The sequence below is a fragment of the Geotrypetes seraphini genome, chromosome 18, assembly GCF_902459505.1.
Source record: "Geotrypetes seraphini chromosome 18, aGeoSer1.1, whole genome shotgun sequence".
NCBI lineage: Eukaryota > Metazoa > Chordata > Amphibia > Gymnophiona > Dermophiidae > Geotrypetes > Geotrypetes seraphini.
Genome location: NC_047101.1, coordinates 15850178 through 15875189, shown reverse-complemented (window position 1 = coordinate 15875189; position 25012 = coordinate 15850178). Strand labels below are relative to the sequence as shown.

The window sequence follows — 25012 nt, the reverse complement described above, 5'->3', positions numbered from 1 at the left end:
GGGGGGGGCGCTGAAAGTTTCTCAGCCCAGCCGAGAAAAGAATGACGCGGATATGGTTCAGTCAATGATCTGAAACCATGTCAAAGCAGAGAATTTCATTTGTGCAGATTGGCACTTAATGAAATAAAATAACATTCTTTTCAGCTACTGTGGCAAAATAAAGCTCAGAATTTAGGAAGTTATAGTCTATGCATTGCTGTTCCTTGTGATTATGCGTTCTGGAAATCTGCAATTCAGCTGCATGCAATATTTTACTAGGTTGGCATTTTTATTACAAAGGATACTGTTGTTCAAAATGCCCTGTAAAGTGTCTGCATGGACCTTTGTGCACTAGTATCCACACTCATCTAGTTTGATTTGTTCACTCCTGAGGCAGACACTTCTGCACTGAAACACAGTTCTGCATCAAGTCCGACTAATAAAAGTAGTTTTTACCTTGAGTTGTAATTGGTTTGGACCTCCCCTACTTGCTTTTGGCTCTGAATATTTATTCGTAGGCATCTCCTCTCCTTTTTTTGATTCCCAGCGCGAACGGTGCAACATTTTTGAATAAAGGTGGTGGAGTCAGGATGGGAAGAGGTGACTTTGCAAGGGTAAGGTGAGCCAGTAGGCTCCTCTGGGAATTTTATTGGGTTTCAGCTAATGAATGAGTTTCATAGCAAAGAGGATTGTACCACACCGCAGGTTACTGAGCAAGATGAGTTCTATAGGATTAGGTAACACATTGACGAAATGGGTTGGGAGCTGGCTTGGAGGTAGGCTCCAAAGGGTGGTGGTGAACGGCACCCCCTCCGAAATGACGGAGGTGATTAGTGGAGTACCATAGGGCTCAGTCTTGGGCCCAATCCTATTCAACATCTTTATAAGAGACTTGGCAGAAGGGCTTCGAGGTAAATAACATTATTCGCCGATGACGCCAAACTGAGTAATGTAGTGGGCAAATGCACAACAGACGAAGATTCAGTGCCCCGACAACATGATGCACGACCTACTCCTACTGGAGCGATGGTCTAGGACATGGCAACTCAACTTCAATGCCAAAAAATGCAAAGTTATGCACCTGGGCAGCCAGAATCCATGCAAGTCTTATACCCTTAATGGCGAGATCCTAGCAAAACGGTAGCAGAACGAGACTTGGGGGTAATCGTCAGTGAGGACATGAAGTCTGCCAATCAAGTGGAGCAGGCTTCGTCCAAGGCAAGACAAATCATGGGCTGCATACGAAGGGGTTTCGTCAGTCGTAAGGCGGAAGTCATTATGCCATTGTATAGATCCATGGTGAGGCCCCCACCTGGAATACTGTGTGCAATTCTGGAGGCCGCATTATCGCAAGGATGTGCTGAGACTGGAGTCGGTGCAAAGAATGGCCACCCGGATGGTCTCGGGACTCAAAGATCTACCATACGAAAAATGGCTTGACAAATTACAGCTATACTCGCTCGAGGAGCGCAGAGAGAGGGGGGGACATGATCGAGACGTTCAAGTATCTTACGGGCCGCATCGAGGCGGAGGAAGATATCTTCTTTTTCAAGGGTCCCACGACAACAAGAGGGCATCCGTTGAAAGTCAGGGGCGGGAAACTACGAGGTGACACCAGGAAATTCTTTTTCACTGAAAGAGTGGTTGATCGCTGGAATAGTCTTCCACTACAGGTGATTGAGGCCAGCAGCGTGCCTGATTTTAAGGCCAAATGGGATCGGCACATGGGATCTATTCACAGGGCAAAGGTAGGGGAGGGACATTAAGGTGGGCAGACTAGATGGGCCGTGGGCCCTTATCTGCCGTCTATTTCTATGTTTCTATGTTTCTAAGCTTTAGTGGAATTGTGAAGAGAAGTAGCAGCAGCTCCATGAAAGCAGTTAGCTTAGCAGGGTTTTTAAAAAAAGGTTTGGATCGCTTCCTAATAGAGAAATCCATAAGCCATTATTAAGATGGATGTGGGGGATCCACTGCTTATTCCTCTATTGTCGGCTTCCACTCTGTCGGTACCAGTCCATTCGGCTTCCTCAACTTCCATGCCGGTACTGGCACCGGAACCGAGAGCTCTTCATCAGGCTGTTCAAACTTCGGCACCATTGCAGTGCTTGACCTCTCCCGGTGCCGCTTCTTTGCCGCGCATGCGTCGCCTGGCTTGGCTGAGAGACTCGGATCCTGATGGTTGACATCAAGCTCCGAGGCTCAGCCAAGCCAGGCGACGCATGGCAACAGACATCGCCGTAGCTCTTGAGGTAAGTTCAAATGTATCATAGATTGAACGTACCATGAACTTCCGAAGCTGGAGAAGGGAGGAAGAATATGTTTGGCTCTTTGGGATCTTGCCAGGTACTTGTGATCTGGGTTGGCCACTGTTGGAAACAGGATACTGGGCTTGATGGACCTGCAGTCTCTGTCCCAGTATAGCAGCTCTTATGTTTTAATGAATCAGAAAGTTATAGGATAAAAGAGAGCCTTATAAAGAGAAAGGAACCTAAAGGCCCTGGGGAGGGGGGGAGGCAGAAAATCCTGGCATAAAATGGCTTTGAAGTCACTATCTGAAACCAAATTTACAGTATAACCTTCTTAATTGCTATAGTAAGTGACACAACCATGGACTGATCGAAGGGGGAAGGACCTGTTCTGCTCATCTTTGCAATAAAATCCCTGAGTAGGTAAAACTTCCACCATTAGTTCTGAATCATTACTCGAAGTAATATTAAAAGATTTGCCTGATTGAAGATGCTGAAAATAGAACTGCCGGTATCCAGAGTAACAGGGACAAGCAGGGCTGGATTTACGTATAAGCTACAAGCTACAGCTCAGGGCCTCGTGTTCCAAGGAGCCTCACACTTCACTAGCATGAAAAATTATTAAACCTAAAATTTACTTTGCACTTAATCAAGGCTCTTAAATGTTACAGCTTAGAGGTCACAGTAGGCATAAATCTGGCTTTGGGGGACAAAGGTTTCTCCAGGGGCTAGAATCGTGAGCTCTACATATTAGCTCTGAACCAGAGGGAGCACAGAGTATAGAGTTTATGGGAGAAATGACCCGCTGTGGGCACTCATCTCTGGCAAAGCATCAGGTGAGCTCAGCAAGACAGAAACCTGAGAAGTGAAATAAACGCACAACAGTAGAACAAAACAACTACACTTCTCCCTCCGTATTTGCTGTGATAGGGGATTAACAGACCCGCAAAAACAGAAAAAAACCGCAAATAACTTTTTCATATGTTATTCGCTGTTTTCTATGAAAAGCCATCGTGAATATGTGCGAAACCGCGAATAACATGGTGGGAGGCCTGGCCTGTTCCTGAAGGAGAGGCAAAACACGGTGAAGAAAGTGCTGGGAATCGGCGATTTTCTCTGTAAACGCTTGGAATCAGCGATGTCTCTATGCAAGCTGATGTAATTTTGGGGGGGGGGGGGGAGGAGCCAGCATGCTAAAAACCGCAAATAATCGAAACCGCGATTGCTGAAACCGCGAATACGGAGGGAGAAGTGTACAGAAAATGCTGTGAGGCTGGAAGCCTTCAAAGAATAAAAACTTTGTTTTTTGGTTGTTGTTTTTTTTTTTTTAGAGCTAGCTAATGGTTTTTCAATGATAGTTCAAGGTTTCTCGAGCAAACAAATGCTATGCACCCAAACCAAACAGGCTTCCAACCCCATCATTCTATCAAGCTTTCCCTTCTAGGTTTAGTCATAACTATCAGGAACTATCTAGACCAGAGAACATCTGTCCTCTTGATTTCAGTAGATTTAACAGCAGCCTTTGACACAATTGACCATTCAATTCTCCTAAACCGTCTTGAAACTTTGGGTTGCTCTAAAATGGTTTAGCTCGCATGTCTCCGATAGACAATATTAAGTCCGCCTTCAAACTTCTTCTTCAGAACCATATTCACAAGGTTCAGGTGTCCCCCCAAGGATCCATCTTATCACCCATGCTATTCAACCTATTTCTTGCCCCTTTGCCGACCATTGCACAATCTATTCATCCAGTTCAAGCACACAATCGATCTGAAATTCAGGACATTAATCAAAAATTAAATCTTGTAAGCGATTTGCCAAAATCTTCTCTCTCGCAACATTAACAAATCAAAAGCTATGCTTTTTTCGACAAAAGGAAAGGAAACCCTCACATCTCCTCTTCAACCCCAATTCAGTATCGACTATCAAACTCCTAGGAGGGATTCTTGATAACACACTGTCTTTTAATGCACAAATAAGCTCGGTAGCGCAAAAGTGTTTGGTTTTTTGTTTTGTTTTGTTTTTTTAAACTCAAGATGATAAGATCTCTCTCTTCACTTCTAGACTCAAAATCACTTAACATTTTTATTCATTCATTACTGATTTCAACTTTAGACTATTGTAATTCTCGTGATCTCCCACTCCTTTTAAGGAGTTCTGGTTCACTTCAACTTTTTCGTAAATCTTTAAAAACCATTTTATTTGCTAAACAACTTTGAAAATTAATCTTCTGAAACTTAGTCTCATTCCTCATGGTCTTTATTTGTTAAGTTAACTATTGGAAACCAAGTCGAGCTTTCTTGGATTGATGTCTCGGTATATAAAACCAAGCCTTAGATTAGATTAAAAGGAGATTGCAACTTATCCAAAACACTGCAATAAAAATGATCTCTAATGCAAAGAAGTTTGACCATGTTACTCCACTCTTGAAAAAAGCCCATTGGTTACCTATTACCGATAGAGTCACGTTTAAAATTCTTCTCCTTGCCTTCAAAGTTCAACTTAATCACACCCCTTCATTTATCGACAAGCTGCTGATCACGTATGAATCTCTGCGATCACTCTGTTCCTCGGTCCCTTCTGTTCGACAATTGTTCTACGATACAACTCACAAGACTATCTACTCAGTAGTTGCACCCACATTGTAGAATGCCCTTCCGTTAACCCTGAGACAGGAAATTAACTCCAATAGCTTCAAATCTAGCCTCAAAACCTTTCTCTTTAAAGATACCTACAAGATCTAGACCTAGGATTAAATGCTTATGAGACTCAGACAAAGGCCACATATCAGACATTCTTTCCCCCTCTCCCTTTCGTTCTCACCATTCCTCTTTCTTTTTATTTTTAAGCAATGTATCACATCAATTTCCTTTTTGTAGCATGTCTCGTCAGTAATATCGTGTAGCTTGTTTTTTCATTTCCCCGTTTTCACTTAGATTTTAAATTTTGCACAATGTAAAACCGCTTTGGTAATTAAGGTGATATATCAAGCCTAAATACACTTGAAGGTGACTAGGGGTGGTGCCCCTCCCCCACTATCTTCATTTCCCCACCCCCATCTGCTCCTTCCCCATCCCCTCCTGCCACGCGCGCCCTGACTTTCCCCCATACCTCTTTAATGCTCCCGGCATAAGCAGCAACTCCAACCTGCTGTTCTTCCTCTGACGCCACTTCCTAGGCGTGGGGCCAGGAAGTGATGTCAGAGGAAAAGCTGATGCTGGCGTGAGCAGCAGGTTGGGGCTGCCGCTCACACCACAAACGTTAAAGAGGTACGAAGGGAGGGAAGGGCACGTGCAGGTTACTGGGGGGGCAGGGAAGGAGAGAGGGTGGAGAGGAGAATGGGTGCTGGCACCCCCACCAAGACGGCGCCCGGGATGCTGTACATTTTGATATTTAATTGACAGTCCCTGCTCAGAAGAGCTTACAATCTAACTTGGACAGACAAACATGACATATAAGGTTGGGGATGCAGAACCCAAGGTGAGAGGAGTTAGGAGTCGAAAGTAGTCTCGAAGAGGTGGGCTTTTAACTGGGCCTTAAACACTGCCAGAGATGAAGCCCGCTGTAGGGATTGGGGCAGCTTGTTCCAAGCATACGGGCAGCAAAGTAGAAGGGACAGAGTCTGCTGTCCCATGCTGTAATTGTCTCAATAAGGGCTCCTTTAGTAAGAATTGCCGCTGCTGGGTCAGACCGATGGTCCATCGTCCCCAGCAGTCCGCTCACCCGGCAGCCCTCTGGTCAAAGACCATCGCCCTAACTGAGACTAGCCCTACCTGCGTACATTCTGATTCAGCACGAACTTGTTTAACTTTGTCTTGAATCCCTGGAGGGTGTTCTTCCCTATGACAGCCTCCGGAAGAGCGTTCCAGTTTTCTACCACTCTCTGGGTGAAAAAGAACTTCCTTAGGTTCGTACGGAATCTATCCCCTTTCAACTTTAGAGAGTGCCCTCTCGTTCTCCCAGCACATTGAATGGCTGTGTTGCATTTGTCACACAGGAATCGCTACCAGGTTTTGTAAATGGAGCTTACTCTCTCTCCCCCCCTCCCTTCCACACACACACACACTCTCTCTCTCTCTTTGACTTTAATCTGTTACTGCAAAAAAAACCCAACAAACCCCCCCCCAAAAAAAACCCATGCATTTATTATCTAGTTCAAAGGTAGAGTTCCAGTCACAATAATGTGGCCACTCTCATTTTAAGGAATCAAAACAGATTATGTCTGATCCAAATCTCTTAGATGTCCTGGTGACTTTGTAGGGGGAGATATTTAAAACATTTAGAAAACGATGACAAAACTTCAGAAGGTTCTATATGGCAAGAAAACTCTGAGAATTCACAAATCCCCCCCCTGCCTTTTACAAAATCCTAGGGTGGTTTTTAGCGCTGGCCATAGTGGCAACAGCTCCGACGCTCATATATGAGCGTCGTAGCTGTTACTGCCATGACCGGCGCTAAAAACTGCACTACGGAGGATGACCGCTGAAAGCCAGCTATACTTTGATTAGTTCTAGTCATTTTTTTCTTATTGTGCATATTTGTCACTGTCTTAACTATGCATCAGTGTGTTCTTGTTTTTGTTAACTGCTTCTGTTTCAAGCGAAAAGCGGCTAAGTGGTTAATTAAGCACATACATTACAGTAAAATAAAGAACTTGTGTAGAATTTATGTGAAGAAAGGGGTAGAGAGATGTTTATGTTTTGCATATCTTCCAGTCCTTTGTTTCTTTCCTTAAGATCTTGTGATAAGAGAAATGACCCTTCAATAGATACATCACTTTTTCTGTCCCCATCCCTGCGGATAACCATGGGAAACCATTCTGTGTCATTCTTTAAGGAGAGAGGGAAGAATCAGAGTATGAATGGGCTCAGCCACTGACCCTCAGGCTTTGCATTTCAAATGCTCCTGCCTGGCTTTTAAGATCATTCACGGCATCCTTCCTCCCTTAATCCCACTATCTTATAATTCCTCGAGTCCTGACTCTACCAGACCCGCTCAAAGGTATAAACTATCCTTCCCCTGTCTACAAAGTATTCGCTATGCAGGCAAACTGGGAAAATCCCTTCTCTTGAGAATCACAGGTCTTTGGAACGACCTTACTACCCCGCTACGGAACCTGGGCTCCCTCCAATTATTCCGCAAGCAACTGAAAATCTGGCTTTTCACTAAAATGTAATTCTATCCCCCCTTACTCTTCTCTTCTATATATAAGTTCATGTAAACCTCTTTTTTCCTTCTCTTCCTATATTTTAAGTTCTTGTAAACCGTGCCGAGTTCCACAACATCCGTGGAGATGATGCGGTATATAAACTTAAGGTTTAGTTTAGTTTAGAAGAACTGAGGTTGAGATAGACACCAGAGAATGACAGTCTCTGGTATCCAGAGCAGATATTGTGATGTCATAATGCCTCATTCCACCAGTGCCTAAGAGCCAATCACATCAGTGATGTCACAATGGCTTCATTATCCTTGGCTCACATAAGAATCAGAGTATGAATGGCCACAACCACTGACCCGCAAGCTTTGCTTTGAAGAATGCTGGTGTAGAAGGACTGAGGTTGAGATAGACAGGGGATGGGGACAGGAACAAATTCTGTCCCCGTGTCTGACCTGTATGCAATCTTATCCCAAACTTATCACATTTAACTGCCTGTTTCAAGTTTCAAGTTTTATTACCATTTGATGAATCGCTTATACAAACTTTCTAAGCGATGAACAACTTAAAAAGCCACAAGTTGGTGGACAAACAACTATTAGGGTAAAAAGAAAACTTACATAATTAAATATAACAACTAACAATTTTTATCTGGCAGTCAGATTAAAGACAGACATGATGAAAGAAGGTTAGGGGGGAAAAGTTACAATTCATTCTGTATTGAAAAAACATAAAAGGGAAAAAAATGAGAGAGAGGGAAAAGAATTGACTTCCGAAACAAGGTATGGTGTGTCAGAAATAAAATATTAAATATTAAAAGCATCTTGAAACAAAAAGTTTTTAAAAGTTTTTTTGAACGAGGTAAGATCTTTTTCATTTCTGATATAATGTGGCAATGAATTCCACAGTTTAGGAGCCATAACAGAAAACATGTCACTTCTTCTTGTGCCCACGATTTTCAGAGAGGGGACCGTTAATAAGTTTAAGGAAGACGACCAAAGGGAGCGAAGGGGATTGTGAGGAATAATCATTCTTGTCATAAATTGTCATAAATATCTAGACCCCTAAATAAACATCTCCCATAGGTATCCATTTAACCTTCTCCTAAATAAGCATCTCCCTTAGGTATCCACTCAACTGATTCCTTCAAAGTTAGGTATCTTTCTTCAGTTGCCTATATTGTTTTCCCCACTGAACCTTGTAACTACTTGAACCCTGTCAAGTTATTCTATCGATAAATCCAGATATCTTATACTTGTATTTCTATACCACAGCATGTAATGTACTTGAATCATTGTTATGTAATTCTCTCGGTAATGTCCTGATCTCTTTTAACTGTAATCCGCTTAGAACCGCAAGGCACAGGCGGAATAGAAATCACAAATGTAATGTAATGTAATGTAAATTGAGGTTCGTTGAAGGTTAGAACTTTAAATACTAGAAATAATATCTTAACGTTAATACGGTGGCTAATAGGAAGCCAGTGTGATTTAATCATTAATGGTGTAACATGATCGTATTTTTTCGCTTTATGGATAAGTTTTATTGCCATATTTTGGATTATCTGAAGCCGTCTTTTTTCTTTTTGTGTTATATTGATTAGAAGGGAGTTGCAATAATCGATTTTGGCTATGATCATAGAATGAATTAGTATATTAATGGATTTAGGGTCTAGAAATGTAGAGATTGAGCTATACTCACTTGAAGAACGTAGAGAGAGAGGAGACATGATAGAGACGTTTAAATATATCACCGGCCGTATTGAGGTGGAGGATGATATCTTCTTTTTTAAAGGTCCCTCAGCCACAAGAGGACATCTGCTGAAAATCAGGGGCGGGAAATTTCATGGTGACACCAGGAAGTTCTTCTTCACCGAAAGAGTGGTCGATCGTTGGAATGAACTTCCACTTCAGGTGATTCAGGCCAGCAGCGTGCCGGATTTTAAAAGGAAATGGGATACACATGTGGGATCTCTAGGGGGGGGGGGGTAAAAAATGTAGAGGGGATACACATGTGGTATCTCTAGGGGGGTAAATTCAAGGGGGTGGGGTTGTTAGAGTGGGCAGACTTGATGGGCTATAGCCCTTTTCTGCCGTCATCTATGTTTCTACCAGACGTAATTTATGGAAACAAGATTTAACTGCTCTGTTACTTCCAAAGCTTTTTGTACAGAATCCAAGACTAGAAAAGATACTTCTAAAAAAACCTGTCAAAGCAAAACCAAACCCTATTTTATCTTAACTGAGAACTATGCCACGGAAAGCTTAACCACCTGACACAATCACACACTTTTCAGCCACAGGTGAAATTCTGCACTGATCGCTGCCTACCAGCTCGCATCCTAATTGAGACAGAAACCCTTGCAAGTGGCTACTGGCTGCTTGTAACTGACCTCTTGAGGATCTTGGGGCACTCTTGTGTCCCAGTCAGTCTCTTCTGGTTTCAATTTCAGTCTAACAGTGAGAACACTGCGCGTGGGGAGAGCTGCAGTCGCTTCTGAGATGTGCTTTGGAGTTTAAAGAGCACCATACACATAACATCTCTCAGCCCCTCCCACACAAAACTGGAGTCATCTTCTCAAGTGTGAACTTTGCATCCGTTTGCTATGGGCTTTGTTTTTTTTCTTACAGTCAAAATCTATCCGCTAGCAACTACTGATAGCTTCTTACATTGCTAACTGCTACTAACATCTAATCTAATCTAAATCTTAGATTTGTATACCGGCTCATCCCTTAAATATAGGGCTTCATTCGATTAACAAAAGAGTATGATTACAAAAATATATTGATATAAGAAAGATCTTAGTAATTACACTCTTAAAAAAAATGTTGAAATATCCTAGTTTTTAAAATTTTATGATAAACCTGAAAAGAAATTCATGATCGTATCTGAAAGGGAAGGTCATTCCATAAGGCAGTCAATAGGAACAAAAAAGATCAATTTTGTCAGTTGATCGAAGGCTTTTAACTGAAGGGAAAGATAACTTATATAAATGAATTATTCTGCAACTCCAAATGTTTCAAGAATTTCAAGTTAAAGGTGTCAGAGAGTTGAGCAATCCATGGATAATTTTATAAGCAATACAAGCACATTTAAACTGAACTCTGAAACGAAATGGGAACCAGTGTAAGTTTTCAAACAATGGAGTGACATGATCAAATTTTGGCTTTCCGAAAATTAGTCATGCCACAGTGTTCTGTTTTAATTGTAACCTTTTCTGATCCCTTTTACTTAAACCAACATAAATGGAATTGCAATAGTCCAGCTGTGCCAAGACAACTGACTGGACTAATACTAGACTGGTCTAACAAGTCACTATAATTACAGTAGTACACAGCTACTCTATGTTATCAATAACTGTCCTCTATTGGATCAGACCAGAGGTCCATCACGCCCAGCAGTCCGCTCACATGGCGGTCCATCAGGTCCAGGCCTGTATAGTAAACCTCTGTCTATACCCTTCAATAACTGTCTTCATTCTGTCTAGAAGTTTTGTTAACTTGCCTCAGATTTCAAGACCCTTTTTCACGCCTTCTTTGACCTCACCCCTGGTTCCTTGGGTTGAGAGTTCCGCTGGTTAAGAATTCCTACATTAGACCAATCAGAAATGGCCCTGCTGCTGGTGGTGGCTGCCCAGATCCATGCCATCTAATGGCCAGTCTGGGTTTCTCCTCATTTTGACAGACTCCCAGAATATTCTGGAATAGAAATAGAAGGGAAAATGGGTCTGGTTCACCTGTTACTTATAATCTGGAGGGAAATAGTCTTCTGAATCCCAGACTTCTTAAAAAAATTCCATTAAGAACATAGAGTCAGCTTTGGTGCTTTGACTCAGCACAAAACACTCTTGGAATTATAAATCCAGATGGGCAGAAGGACAAGTCCCAGAATAATAAGGAAGAGTATAGCTAATAGTAACTTGGTACATTGACAAAGAGCCCATCTTAAGCCAAACCAGGGCTGTAACCAGGCTTTTTTTCATGACTTGACCAATACCTATCTTGCTCATTTCTCCTTTTACCCTCTCCACTATAATTCCCAGCATTATTTCCATTTCCAGATGGTAGGATGAGAGAAGCAACTTTGTATTTCTATACATCACTTCTTTCAAACAAAAGTCTATTTGCATTTGTTATTTTTATTTTTTTCCAACCTCCAAGGGATTTTGCATTCGAGACGGCTTCCCTTTTCAACTACCTCTAGTTATGGCTCACAACCAAACATCTGTTTCAAAAGCCTAAGCTCCAAACCAGAGCTGGGAGTCTCCTCTGGCCTGAATTTAGTTAAGAAGTCAACATCTGATTCCTTTCTAACCTCTGGTAGACCAGCTCAAAGAACTGGAGCTGGCACATCCCATAAAGGATCATAGGGTCACTTTCTGGTGTATGATAAGGCTAAAGCAGGGGTTCTCAACCCAGTCCCTGATACACACCAAGCCAACCAGGTTTCCAGGATTTCCACAATGAATATGCATGGGATTGGTTTGCATAGAATGAAAGTAGTGCATGCAAATGTATCTCATGCGCATTCATTGCGGGTGTGCTGAAAACTTGACTAGCTGGCGTGTCTTAAGGTTTGGGTTGAGAGCTCCTGGGCTACAGGGATGACTGGTTCAAAAGGCTGTTTCCCATCACTGGGGGAGTATTTCTTTCCTCTCAGAAAATAAGACCATTTAAGCATTACTTGCATCTCAGACGGGGAGGTTTAAATAACAGTCCTGCTCCACAGTGAACGACTCCAGGCCTGGGAAAAATCACCCCGTGGCTCTCCACCCATATTACATTTCCACAACTTCGTCCGAGCAAGGCTGCCCTCTACATCTGCACTCCCTGTTTACGTACACAGTCCAGACCGCAAGTGTGGGGAGCAGAGCCCTGTCTTCTGGTACGCCGGCACCGTCACGGGGTCACAAGCCCAGCCTTGGCTCCTGAGGGCAGCAGTTTAATCCAGGCTCAATCAGCTTTTGAGTCAGTTAAACATCCTTACAGTGGTTTCCTAACAGGGTACATACACCATGTGAGCAGACAGAAGGTCTTGAATAATATGAAAGAAAACAGATCCAGTTTAAAGCATCAGGATTAGCAAAACAGAGGAATTATTTGGCAGTGGCTATAGCAAAGAAAACAGTAGGATTGATGCACGTGTTGTTTTAAAATTGTATTGAATTTTTGAGATGAGAAGCAGTATTTCAGGCACCGGTACGAAGTCAGTCATTCACAATCAGGGCCAGCTCAGCCTAATGTTCCCAGCGCGAGCAGCAACCCCCAAACTGCTGCTCACGCCAGTGTAGGCTCTTCCTCTGACGTCACTTCCTGGGCGTAGCTGCTTTTAAGAAAGGTTTGGACAATTTCCTGGAGAAAAAGTCCATACTCTGTTATTGAGAGAGACACTGCTTTCCCTGGATCGGTAGCATGGAATGTTGATACCATTTGGGGGTTCTAGATTTTTTTTGTTACTCTGTGGGATTCCAGAATCTTGCTATTCTTTGAGATTCTGTATGAAACGTCGCTACTCCTTGGGTTTTGGTCAGGTACTAGTGACCTGGATTGGCCACCATGAGAACGGGCTAGTGGGCTTGATGGACCATTGGTCTGATCCAGTAAGGTTATTCTTATGTTCTTATGTTATGAGATCATTTACATTTTGCTTTAGTTAGATTCCATACTTTCTCTATATAGTGATCCTCTCTAGAGGACTGCAACTGGCGTTGACTATCCATGCAGTGTGCTCAGTCCTGGCACTCTATGGAAAGCAGCAATAGTCAAACTTCTTCAATCCAGATTGCTAAGCAGATAAAAAGAGAAGAGCAGTTTCTATGGCCCATTTTTGATCTGAATATCACTGTGCTCTGGATACTTATCAAGGCCACCCTCGCCTTGCCCGTGTTCCACCCTGGCACTCTCCAGTTAGTGCCGAGTTGGTCTTTAAGAAGATTAAACTGAAACTTGATGTAAATCCTCGTGCATAAATTAGATACCCATCCCCCCAATTCTATAGCGATGCTGACATCTTTAGTGACCACCACTGACCTACCCATGCCTTTCCCATAGCCACACCCACTTTCACGTGCGTGCTAAAAAATTTACATGCCCATCTTTATCTGTGCATGCACAGATGCCCTCCCAATGTGGCTCCGAGCACAAGAAGAGGTTGGAGGGGCGGAGCTGGGGTAGAACGGGGTGTGACTTGGGTGGAACAAGGCGGGGCTAGGTGGAACTGGCGGGCATGGGGGCGGGGCCACGAGTCCAGATTTTATGATCACAAAATATGGTATCCCTATCACTGATGCCATTATAGAATTGCCACCTTAGTGTATTGAAAAACCTTGCACTGGAACTATGGAAAATAGTGGTTCCCAACCCTGTCCTGGAGGACCACCAGGCCACTTGGGTTTTCAGGATAGCCCTAATGAATATGCATGAGAGAGATCAACATATAATGTAGGTGCCAGGTATGCAAATCTGCTCCATGCCTATTCAGTAGGGTTATCCTGAAAACCCGACTGGCCTGGTGGTCCTCCAGGACAGGGTTGAGAATCACTGCTCTATACTATGTATATTAGTATTAGATCCCTAGTATGTGTTGAATTAGGATAAAAACTTGTATTAATAAAAGTTGTACTGTAACTATGGGAAATTGTAATCTGTTAATGTATATTATGTATGTCAACCTGTAACCCGTTCTGAACTCTTTGGGGTGTACGGGATAGAAAACAGATTAAATAAATAAATCAGTGTCCTTTTATCTAAAACAGTATATTATGATGAAATTTGGCAAACAGGATAATTAATGTAGCGCTGCTTTACTGGTATGTGCATAGAACAGGTCAGTGAGAGAGAAAAGCAGGCCCTGTATTCTCTCAGCACTCAGCATGGCTGCTTCATTAATTCTGTTGACACCAGACTCCTTGCTGGGAGCTGCTCAGAACTCCATTGAAGTAGTCTGTGTTGCCCCCGGAGGATGAGGTCAAGCGGTTCTTTGAGGAAATTATTCACAGCAATGTTTTTCCTAACAGGGCCTATTCTCCAAGAACAGAAGATACCAGCCAGTTCAGGTTTTTCCATACCTAAAGATGATGCATCATCTCCACAGAAGAGATATCTAGACACCTTTCAAGCTTTCTCTGAAAGCAGAGCTCATCTGAGTACAACTGTCGAGTCACATTATTATGACTACCTGCTAATATCCAGAATAACCACCTCTGGCAGCATGGATGGCAGCCAGACGCCGTGGGAGGGACTCAATAAGATGCTGGATGGTTGCTAGAAGTATCTGGAGCCAATCAGACTGCAGTGTGTCCAACAATTGCCGACGAGTCAATGGATCCACCATCTAGTCGTCGAACATGTCAATCGAGGTGGTCCCAAATGTGCTTGATTGGGTTAAGGTTTGGGGAATTCTGAGGCCACGGAAGTACCTGGAAGTCTTGGTGGTGCTCTATGAACCACTTTTGAACAATTCCAGTGGTATGACATGTTGCATTGTCCTGTTGAAAGATCCCATTGGCCATAGGGAAGACCGTCAACATGTATGGGTGTACTTGATCGGCAAGGATGGAGAGATACCCATATCAGTTGAAAGTGCCTTCAAGAGACCCAGACCATACCAAGAAAACATTCCCTAGACCATAATGCTGTCACCACCAGCTTGTATACGTTCAACAGTGGTTGCTGGGTGTTTGTTCTTGGCAGTTTCACACCTGACATGCCAATGTCCATTCATTCAATATGACTCATTGGAGAAAGCAACCCTCTACCAGTCGGTGCAAGTCCAATGTTCGTACTCCTTTTTAAATTGCAGCCATTTTTTGTGATGAACCCTTGTGAGCATGGATGCAGTCACCAGCTGTCTGCTCTGGATCCCCATTCACAACAGGGTTTACTGCACTGTCATTTTAGACACACATCTGGAAACCTTCTGGTTTGTTTGGATGGTGAGTTGCTCCACAGTAGCGTGCCAATTAGCCTGTACCAACCTGCACATCCGACATTCACCTCTCGCATCAATGGCTCGTGCTGCCTCACAGCTACCATGTCGGGTCAACAAAAAGGTTCCATTTGTCCACTCACAGTACACTTTAACCACAGCAGCCTGTGAACAGTTCACAGACTTCGCCTTTTCCAAAATGCTGCCACCATGCCTTTTTCAATGTCTGATAGATCACATTTTTTCCCCCATGACATCCACGGTTGCTGTATTGGTAACTTGCTGACATCCCACCTTATATGCCCATGAAGTCTGCATGTGACACATGCATTCGTTCATTGGCTGTACGTCCCTGATGTCAGAGGTAGGCGGTGGTCATAATAATGTGACTCAACCATGTATCCCCTCAAATTCTGACCTGAATCTCACTGCTGGTAGGGAGTTGAACCTTGGAGCTTTGGAACTGCTTTCTGGGGATATGTAATCAAGGTATAGCTGAAGTACCATCTTGGACATTAAGCAAGATGGACAGAACCAGATAGAACCTGGAAAATGATGACCACCACAGGTGGTAAAGATGCATCGTAGGGCAATGTATAAGTCCCCTCTGAAATAGTTAATCAGCAAAACAATGCGCAAAGTGATACACACAGGAAAAAATTATCCCAAGTACAAATGCTAGTTTCTGAGTTAGAAGTTATCACCCAAGAAAAAGTTCTTGGAGATACTGTGGTGTGCTCCAGCTGCTAGAAAAGTAATTGGAATGTTAGGAATTATTTTGAAAAAACAACGGAGAACGAAAAAAAGAGAATATCGTTTTGCCTCTGTATAGATCCCTCATGCAACTGAATCTTGAGCATTGTGTGCAATTGTTTCTCTTATCTGTACCCTTCTCCTCTACAGCCAACTTCAGACGCCATCCCTTCTGCTTTGCTGCACCATATCCCTGGAACAAACCGCCTGACTTGGTACGCCAAGCTCCATCTCTGGCAGTGTTCAAATCCAGACTCAAAGCTGTGCTTGACGCTCGTTTTATCCTTCTCAAGCAGTTTTATTGTGTACCTGCATCATTTCATCGAAGTGTCCCATGAAGAAGGCGTTTTTTTAATACACCGAAACTGGGATCCTTCTTGGGACCTACTGTTTCGAATAAAGACTTGTATTGGTTGCAAGGACATCCCCCTTTGCCTTTCCTGGTAGATTGCAGACAATTTGCTGAGGAATTCTGGGGGGGGCACTTCTGGCATGTCTGATGTGAAGTGTTCCTGAGGAGTACAAAGAAGGTCACTCAACTGTGCTCGGTCCAGTGACCAAGAGTAGAAAAAAACTGTAGGGTTGACATATGGCTCCAGAAAAAGGAGCAAAACAAAGGTGATGTACAAGGTGCCAAGTCTTTAATGGAACAATCACAAAAAAAGTCTTAAATAAACAATCCAAAAAAAATAAACAATGAATGTAATCGTATAACAGTTTGTATCCAAAAGGATTGATGAAACCAGACGCGATACGGTCCGTGTTTTGAAGAAACACTCCTTCCTCAGGGGTCCTAATCGGTATCATATGCAGGAAACCTGATGGATGACAACTGGAATCGGCAGTGAACAGCCAAACAATCAGTTTTGTTGGATTTTTTTTTGTCTGTTGTTGCCCTCCAGAAAAAGGAGGACGGATTGAGACATCCGGGTTTTACTTCCATTGCTTTCAGTAGAAGTAAAACCCGGATGTCTCAATCTGTCCTCCTTTTCTTGGAGCCATATGGTAACCCTAGAAAAGAGGAGCTGTGTAGAGTGGGGGTGTCAAAGTCCCCCCTCGAGGGCCGCAATCCAGTTGGGTTGTCAGGATTTCCCCAATGAATATGCATGAGATCTATTAGCATACAATGAAAGCAGTGCATGCAAATAGATCTCATGCATATTCATTGTGGAAATACTGAAAAACCGACTGTATTGCGGCCCTCAATGAGGAACTTTGACACCCCTGGTGTAGAGTAACCTTCAGAAGGAGACCAAAGTCCATTATCACAGAGTGTGTGGGAAATAGTTTAATCCCATATTCCGCACTGTTGTTGAAAATCAATATAGACCACCCTTTGACCCACGGTGCTTTCCAGATGGTGCCAGGGTGGTGTTTAGACAGAGCGGGAGCAATCCCTGAAATTTTCCAGTTGGCAGCACTAACTGGATAACCATCCAGATAATGTTGGGGGCAGCAGAGACCTAAAAACAGGTTAGATGTGCCTCAAGGCCACTTTTCCCATTAAGTGCAGGTACATGAGTGTCCTGCTGGGCACTGTTAGAATCTCCATCCCTCCTCCTTCCCACAGTCCTTTTCTGCAGATAGGAAGCAGGTCCCAAAGTTCTTGTATCGGGAGTATGAGAGATGAATGCGACCCTGCTTACTTTTCTGTGTTTGTTCTTCGTAATCTTGCCCGATCTGCATCAGTGATTTTTGCTGACAGAAGGGAAGCTAGACTGTGGTCTACAGCCCGCAAAGCAGAACTTGCCAGTCGAAGGGTTAGGTGGGATTACATGGGTCATGAAAGCTTTACTCTTATGACACTGAGACTTGCAAACGCACCACTCCACTTCTGAGTTCCTCCTAAAAATGTTTTTTTTTTTTGTTTTTTTAATTTATGCAGAATTTAATAATTTACAATATCAGATGATACCAAGGAAAAAAAGGATTCTTAAACATAATTTAACAGTAATTATACATACAAAACAATATTCCTTTCAAAGCCCACAACAATGGGGAGACATGGCACCATTTCTAATTACAAAAAGATAAGAAGAAAACAAAGAAATGGTTCTTGATTTATACTTTTATAAATCTTAAACCCTTCAATACTATTTGGGACTTTTAGCTCCTCCAAATTCTCAGTTGTGAAACAACAAAAGGAAAAGGAAAAAAAATAATTTCTGTTCTCTAGCAATTTCTGTTCTCTGTTGCAATTGAATGGGGTCCCAAAAATACATATTCAATGTCTTGTATTTTAAGAAGAACAATAATTGGGAAATATACAATATTACTCTGTGAATAACTAAAATTAGTATCCTACTAAATTTCACAGATATTATAACTATACATTCTTATCCTTTCATACTTTTGTATAAAAGATTTTTTTGGTGATGTGCTCAGACCTTTAACCCAATAAATAGTGTAGTCACTGTATTGAGTTTAACAAGGGGACCATCATTGCAATCACCTGTCCCCAACCCTCCCTGATAGAATTTAAACTTATTCAGTATTTTAAGAAGACATTTACATGGAAATTTTAAGTAATATGATGCATCAAGAGCTAAAACCCTTGTTTGTATTTTTCTATCATATTCGTATTTAGGTTTTCCCATCTCAGTGCTATGCTAAAGTAGATTTCTGACATATTTTATTAATGTTAATATGCGTTTAAAATGTCCTAATATTTCTTGCCCTTTCCCACACTTTGCTGCTCCCCTCTGGCCTAACTTCTCTGATATGTCATTAAGCACAAGGAGTATTGTGCTTAATGACACATTCCTGTAACCGGCAGTGGCATGGAGCAATCTTTTACAAGGTCACAGAGCTGATACCTTCAAAACAAGGCCTCTACATCTCCATTTTCTTTCTCTCTAGAACAGCGCCCCGCAAACTTTGTCGAGCCATGGCACACTAAACTTAGTGACAGCAGCTCGAGGCATCCGGAAGTGCACAGACGTCGCCGTGATGGCGTCATGTGCATGCATGAAGTCATCATGTCGATGTCTGCATATGCCCAAAGCCCTCCAGATGGGCCCTGAACTGCCAGCAGGGAAGAGGGCCGGAGAGAAGGAGGGGCGCTGGCAGAGAACGAGAGGCGAGTCCTGTAGGCAGTCGGCTGGCACTGGCTCCTCTCCTCCTCCCCAGTGTGTCATGGCACACCTGAAATCTCAGGAGGCACACGAGTGTGCTACGATACACAGTTTGCGATACACTGCTCTAGAACAGGGGTGTCCAACCTTTTGGCTTCCCTGGGCCGCATTGGCCGAAAAAAATGTTTCTGGGGCTGCAGAAACGCGCAAACGCTGCAGCAAGACAGAGGAGGGAGCCGGCAAGACGGTAAACACCCAGGGGCAGCAGAGGAAAACACTGCATCGCCCTCGACCAGGGCTGTACAAAATACTTCACTGGGCCGCATACGGCCCTCGGGCCGCAGGTTGGAAACCCCTGCTCTAGAACATCAGATTGATATTAATAAAATATTTACAGGGCAATATTCAGAAACACTTATCCTGCTAACTAGATATGTATCGTTGATCAGTATAGTCAGAGACGTTTTTGCGCAAAGAGAGGACCTGGGATGTTTCACACACGTTTACCCTATTGGGTTAAGAAAAGTTAACAACTTTGACCAATAGGCCTTGCTCCCTTCATGAGTTGTGAAAACTGAGGACTCTCATGCACCAATATTAATATATTTCAGGTATGTTAAAATGCTGGACTGCCTTATTGGGCGTGTGTTTCCTTTTCAGTCAATTTATAATACACCTTAAACAGGTTTTTTTCAATAATTCTACAGCCTTTTTGTTTCATCGAAGGAATTTTTTTGGCGACCATATTTGACATTCTTTCATTATTGGGTTCATTTGTTTAAAAGTACAGCATTTACATTGAAGCTATGATTATTTATTTAAAATTCCAGTTCTTTATTTTTATTATTCTTTATTTTTGTCAACTTTCATTGGGTTTGGGGGGTTTAGTATGATTCCTTCAATAAAATGTTATAAACTAAATTTGGGGGGAGGAGAGGTGGGAGGAGAGGTGAATAAGGAAAAGGGAAAGGGGGTAGGAATTAGGGGGAAGGTATTGAGAGATGTAATGGGTAATTTGAAAATATATTTTGAAGAAATGAAAGACATTTGATGGAAATTAATATGATGAATTTTAATGTAATGACTATTTTATTGTAGTATATTATTGTATATTTACTGATTTCTTCAATAGAAATGTTATAAATTAAAAATACAGCATAGTCAGAGGCATTATTCGGGATTGTGTTCTGTATATCATTACAGACCGCCTCGGCACTGTCCGGATAGTGTGAGGGAGAAGGATGGGTGGAGTCTGAGAAGTCCTGGAACATTCCGATAGCGGACGGAATGTCCTCACTCTCTGGTATGTTCCCATTGCATACATAGTCAACGCTGAACGCTACCCTCATAGTGCGTTGAATATCCTGACATTTTTTGAATGCCACAGCCAACAGAAACACTGACCTGTTAATTTATTTATTTAATTTATTCAATTTTCTATACCGTTCTCCCAGGGGAGCTCAGAATGGTTTACATGAATTTATTCAGGTACTCAAGCATTTTCCCTGTCCTGGTGGGCTCACAATCTATCTAATGTACCTGGGGCAAAGGGGGGATTAAGTGACTTGCCCTGGGTCACAAGGAGCAGCTTTTTGGCGATACTCTTTATTTCTGTCCGAGATGTTTTGAGTTGATGGTCAACAGGTGTGACCTTTAGATGTTACAACAAACATAGCCACTACTGTTTGTTTCCGGTTCTAGGATACCAGATCTTACTTTCGGCAACATTGGGTATCTTTTAACTTGATTTATGGTTTTCTTGTCATTCTCTTTGATACTTGACATTCTTGGGATACTTTGCTGTCATAGCCGCTTCATAAACTAGTTAATAGAAACGTGGTAAATGCTGGCAGATAAAGGCCATACAACCTGTCCAGTCTGCCCGTCCATGCTAACCACTAATCTCTATAATTCTTTCCTCTCCTTTAGAGATCATTTGTGTTTCTCCCACGATTTCTTGAATTCAGATACAGTCCTTGTTTCCAGCACCAGGAAGCTGTTCCATCTTTTCTGTAAAGAAGTATTTCTTGAGAACACTCTTAAGTCCTATTTCAACTTCTTCCTATTCCCCTCCCTCATTCCAGAGCCTCCTTTCAATTGAAAGAGGCTCACCTCCTGTGCATTTATGCCAAAGAGGTGTTTACATACTTTCACATTCAGCCATTTCTCTAGACACAGACGTGGACTTTTTTTTTTAAATAGTCAAGAAAAAATAGAAAATTGTAATTCTTTTTATTGGAAAAGAATATACTAACAAAGAAAACCAAAGTTAACAGGTAGCAATTATCGGTACCCTATGAGCCTCATTTTCAAAGCAGTCAGACTTGCAGAGTGCCATGGGTTACTTTGGGGCTCATTTTCAAAGGAAAAAAAAAAGTTCAACAATGGCATAAAGTTTTGTTTGCTAAAACGTCCAAATTGTCATTTTTGAAACACATTTTTTAACACGGGTTTCTATGCTGTTTGTAGTGCAACTAAATCTCAAGGGGGGAGGGGGGGTTTTCGGGGCGTGTTTTGAGTGGGATTAGGGTGGACGTGTGATCTGGACACTTTTGAGACGCTTCACTTTTGGCTGCGACCCTTGGCGATCTAATCATACAGGCTTTTGTTGTTACCTTTATACCTTACTTACCATGGACCCCTGACGAAGATGTGTTGTCTGAAACACGGACCGTGTCGGGTCCCTTGGTTGGTAAAAAGGTTTTCATATTAGTGCATCTTAATTTTGGTACAATAAATTTTGCCTGCATCTTGTACATTGTCTGCAGTTTTTTTGGTGTTCCTGGACACTTTTCTGCAATAATGGAACACTGCAGAAAATGTCCACGGCAAAACGTGGGATGTTTGAGGCTAGACCTGTTTCATTAGCAAATAAGTGGCAATAAAAGGTGGCCAAACTCACCAGATGACCATTGGAGGCATTTACATTACATTACATTACATTAGGGACTTCTATTCCGCCTATACTTTGCAGTTCAAGGCGGAATACAAAAGAGCTAACTGGACATTTCCAATGAAGTTACAACAGTTTTAGGGTTTGTTTGGGTTTTTTTTTTGGTTACAAGGGAGGAGAGGTAGCTGGATTAATTCCGGAAGAACTTGCAAATTGGATATTAAATTGACTGTATGTTACTGTGTGATATAACAAATAGATTACAGTTAGAGTACAAATAAGATTACGTTACATTTCAGGGATCTGAATACTTGGTTGGTGTTTTGGGGAGGAAGAGATTATTTAAGTGGAGGCTTTGGGGGAGAATTTATCTAGGAGGAGGGGGAAGGGTTGGGTTAAGATATCTGGATAAATGTTTTGAAAAGTAGGGTTTTGATTTCTTTTCGAAAAGTTTTGAAGTCGCCCGTTGCCCTCAACAGGTTGGAGATGGAGTGGTTAAGTTTTGCTGCTTGCGTCGCCAGAAGGTTATCAAACATCTTTATGCGCTGAGTGCCCTTGAGTGGAGGGAAGGCAAAAGGGTTTGGAGTTCTTTCTTGTCTTGAGGTGAGAATCTGGTTTAGGCGGTTGTTTAGATAGGGGGGGCAGAGCCCCCATTACTCCCCCAGTAGTCACTGACCCTCCCCTCCTACCCCCAAAGATGAAAGGAACAGTACTTACCAGCCTGTATGCCAGTTTGAGATTTTATTGCCAGTCCTATTAGAGCAGTAAACAGGTCTCTGGAGCAGCCTAGTGGACTGCAGAGAAGGGACCTAGGCCCATATCCCACTCTAATTAGTACACTCGAGGTGGAGCATGTGAGCCCTCCAAAACCTACTGTACCACCATATAGGTGACACCTGCAGGTATAAAGGGTGGTATACAGTTGGGTGCAGTAGATTTTGGATGAGGTTTAGAGGTTTCACTATACAATATAGGGGGGTTAGGGTGAGTTATGTACCTGGCATCTTGTACATCTTGTGCCCCTAAGGGAACCCCACTGCTCTTTTGGGATGCCAATCTGCTAAGAATGCTGGCCCTTTCTACATCTCAATGGCTGGTTTATGTGTGGTTTTCATTTGGATGGTTGGGGGGGGGGGGGGGGGGGGGGGGTTGAAGACACACTGAAGACACACACATCTAGGTGCTTGGTGGAATATTTTATGTCTAGTACGGAAGTATGAGGGGACTGAAGCAGTAAAACATTGTTGCCTACAGCTTTTTAGAAAAATTTGGCATTTATTAGATTCTTATTATTGAAATAGTTAATGTTTAATATTATTTAAGTGGAGACTCAGCAGCTATTTATGGTGATACTAGACACTGTATTGTTGCTATATATTGAATAAAAATATTTTACTAGGAAAAAAGATAGATGTTCTTCTGATATGAAAATGGTCTTTTTCTCTACTGGATTTTTGGATATTTCTCCCAAAACGTCCAAACTTGGATTTAGACGTCGTATTGAAAACGCCCCATTACTTAGCTTTGTAAATCTAAGTGCTTTGACAATAGGCCTCTCCATATATTATTATATAAAATGCAATATAATATATATTTTTTTTTAAATGGAACATTTTCTTAAAATAGCTTATGGTAACACTGAACAGTGGCTGACTAGTTGAAAAGTAAGGCTGTACGGAAAATGAAATGTTACTTAGGGGATTAGCTGTGTGAATATTCCGCATAGTTTTGCCTATTTCTGAAACTATCCCCACGGACCTAGTGGGACCATTTCAGCAGACAAGATGGAAAAAGGGAAAATTTGCCAGTTCTTCCAAGGTTTGTGCTTTTAAAAAAGTGGAAGGCAACAGTTTTGCAACTAGAGTGGAACGGAGGAAGAGCCCCATTTTTTGAGGAAAAAAAAAAAAAGGTACTCGTTCAAATTAAAGGTTTCGATTTAGGAAAATGCACCACAATTCCCATGCACTAACCTGCGTTTATGCATTTTATACAGTGTGACCTGTTTATTAATAAAGGGACCCTTTTACTAAGATACATTAACACTATGCAAACTAATGTTTTTTTCTGTTACGGCCCCTACAATCTGGAATTTGGCACCGAATCACATAAGAGAAATTACATCCCTCGATAAATTTAAAAGCCTTTCTTTTTAAAGATGCATACGACGTATGATAATCCTTTTAAGGACAGTAATGGAAGTCTGTTCCCTTCCACTAGTCTTGTATTTTCAGATAATTTACCTGTTTCCCCTTCCATTTGTTTTACCCCTCCCTCGTTCTTTTCTATAGTTCTGCCCAGTTACCTTACATATCAGTATGTCATTGTCAGTGTGTCTGATTGTCGTTGAATTGAAATCTGTTTGTAATGTATTTTTTTATTGTTTCTTTTTAAAAAATACTATGTAAAACCTCATTGATATCTTTAATAAACCTGAAACCTGCTCCTTGTGACCCTGGGCAAGTCACTTAATTCCCCCATTGTCCCAGGTACATTGGGTAGAATGTGAGCTGCCTGGACAGATAGGGAAAAATGTAAACCACATGCCTGTAAGTGGTATATAAATACTAGAATAAAAAATTAATAAAATTACAAGCTCTAGAGCAGTGGTCTCAAACTCCAACCCTTTGCAGGCCCACATTTTAGATTTGTCAGTACTTGGAGGGCCTCAGAAAAAATAGTTAATGTCTTATTAAAGAAATGACAATTTTGCATGAGGTAAAAACTCTTTTATCGTTTATAAATCTTTCCTTTTGGCCAAGCCCTTAATAATAATATTGTCATTTATAGTTAAAGAGACATATGATCAAGAAACGGTTTTATTTTACTTTTGTAATTATGATAAACATACCGAGGGCCTCAAAATAGTACCTGGCGAGCCGCGAGTTTAGGGGAACAGTTAATCTGCTGTCTGGGTTGGAGGGCAGAGGGGAGAACAGGACAATCAAGCCATTGTGACATCACTGATGAGACTGGCTCTTATTGGTGG

The 25012-nt window shown here is 42.1% G+C and overlaps 1 protein-coding gene across 3 annotated transcripts in view; it reads right to left on the bottom strand.

Moving 5' to 3' along the window:
* The window catches only part of LOC117351926 (matrix metalloproteinase-21-like), a 39211-nt gene that overhangs the window by 12436 nt on the left and 1763 nt on the right, over positions 1-25012 (bottom strand). Inside the window, exon 1 of one of the 3 annotated variants that reach the window (XM_033927831.1) lies at positions 9773-9873. The exons of the other annotated variants lie outside the window; for them this stretch is intronic. The gene's annotated coding sequence lies outside the window, so the exon portion shown is untranslated. Of the gene's footprint in view, positions 1-9772; positions 9874-25012 lie in introns of those variants that run through there. 3 annotated transcript variants of the gene reach the window in all.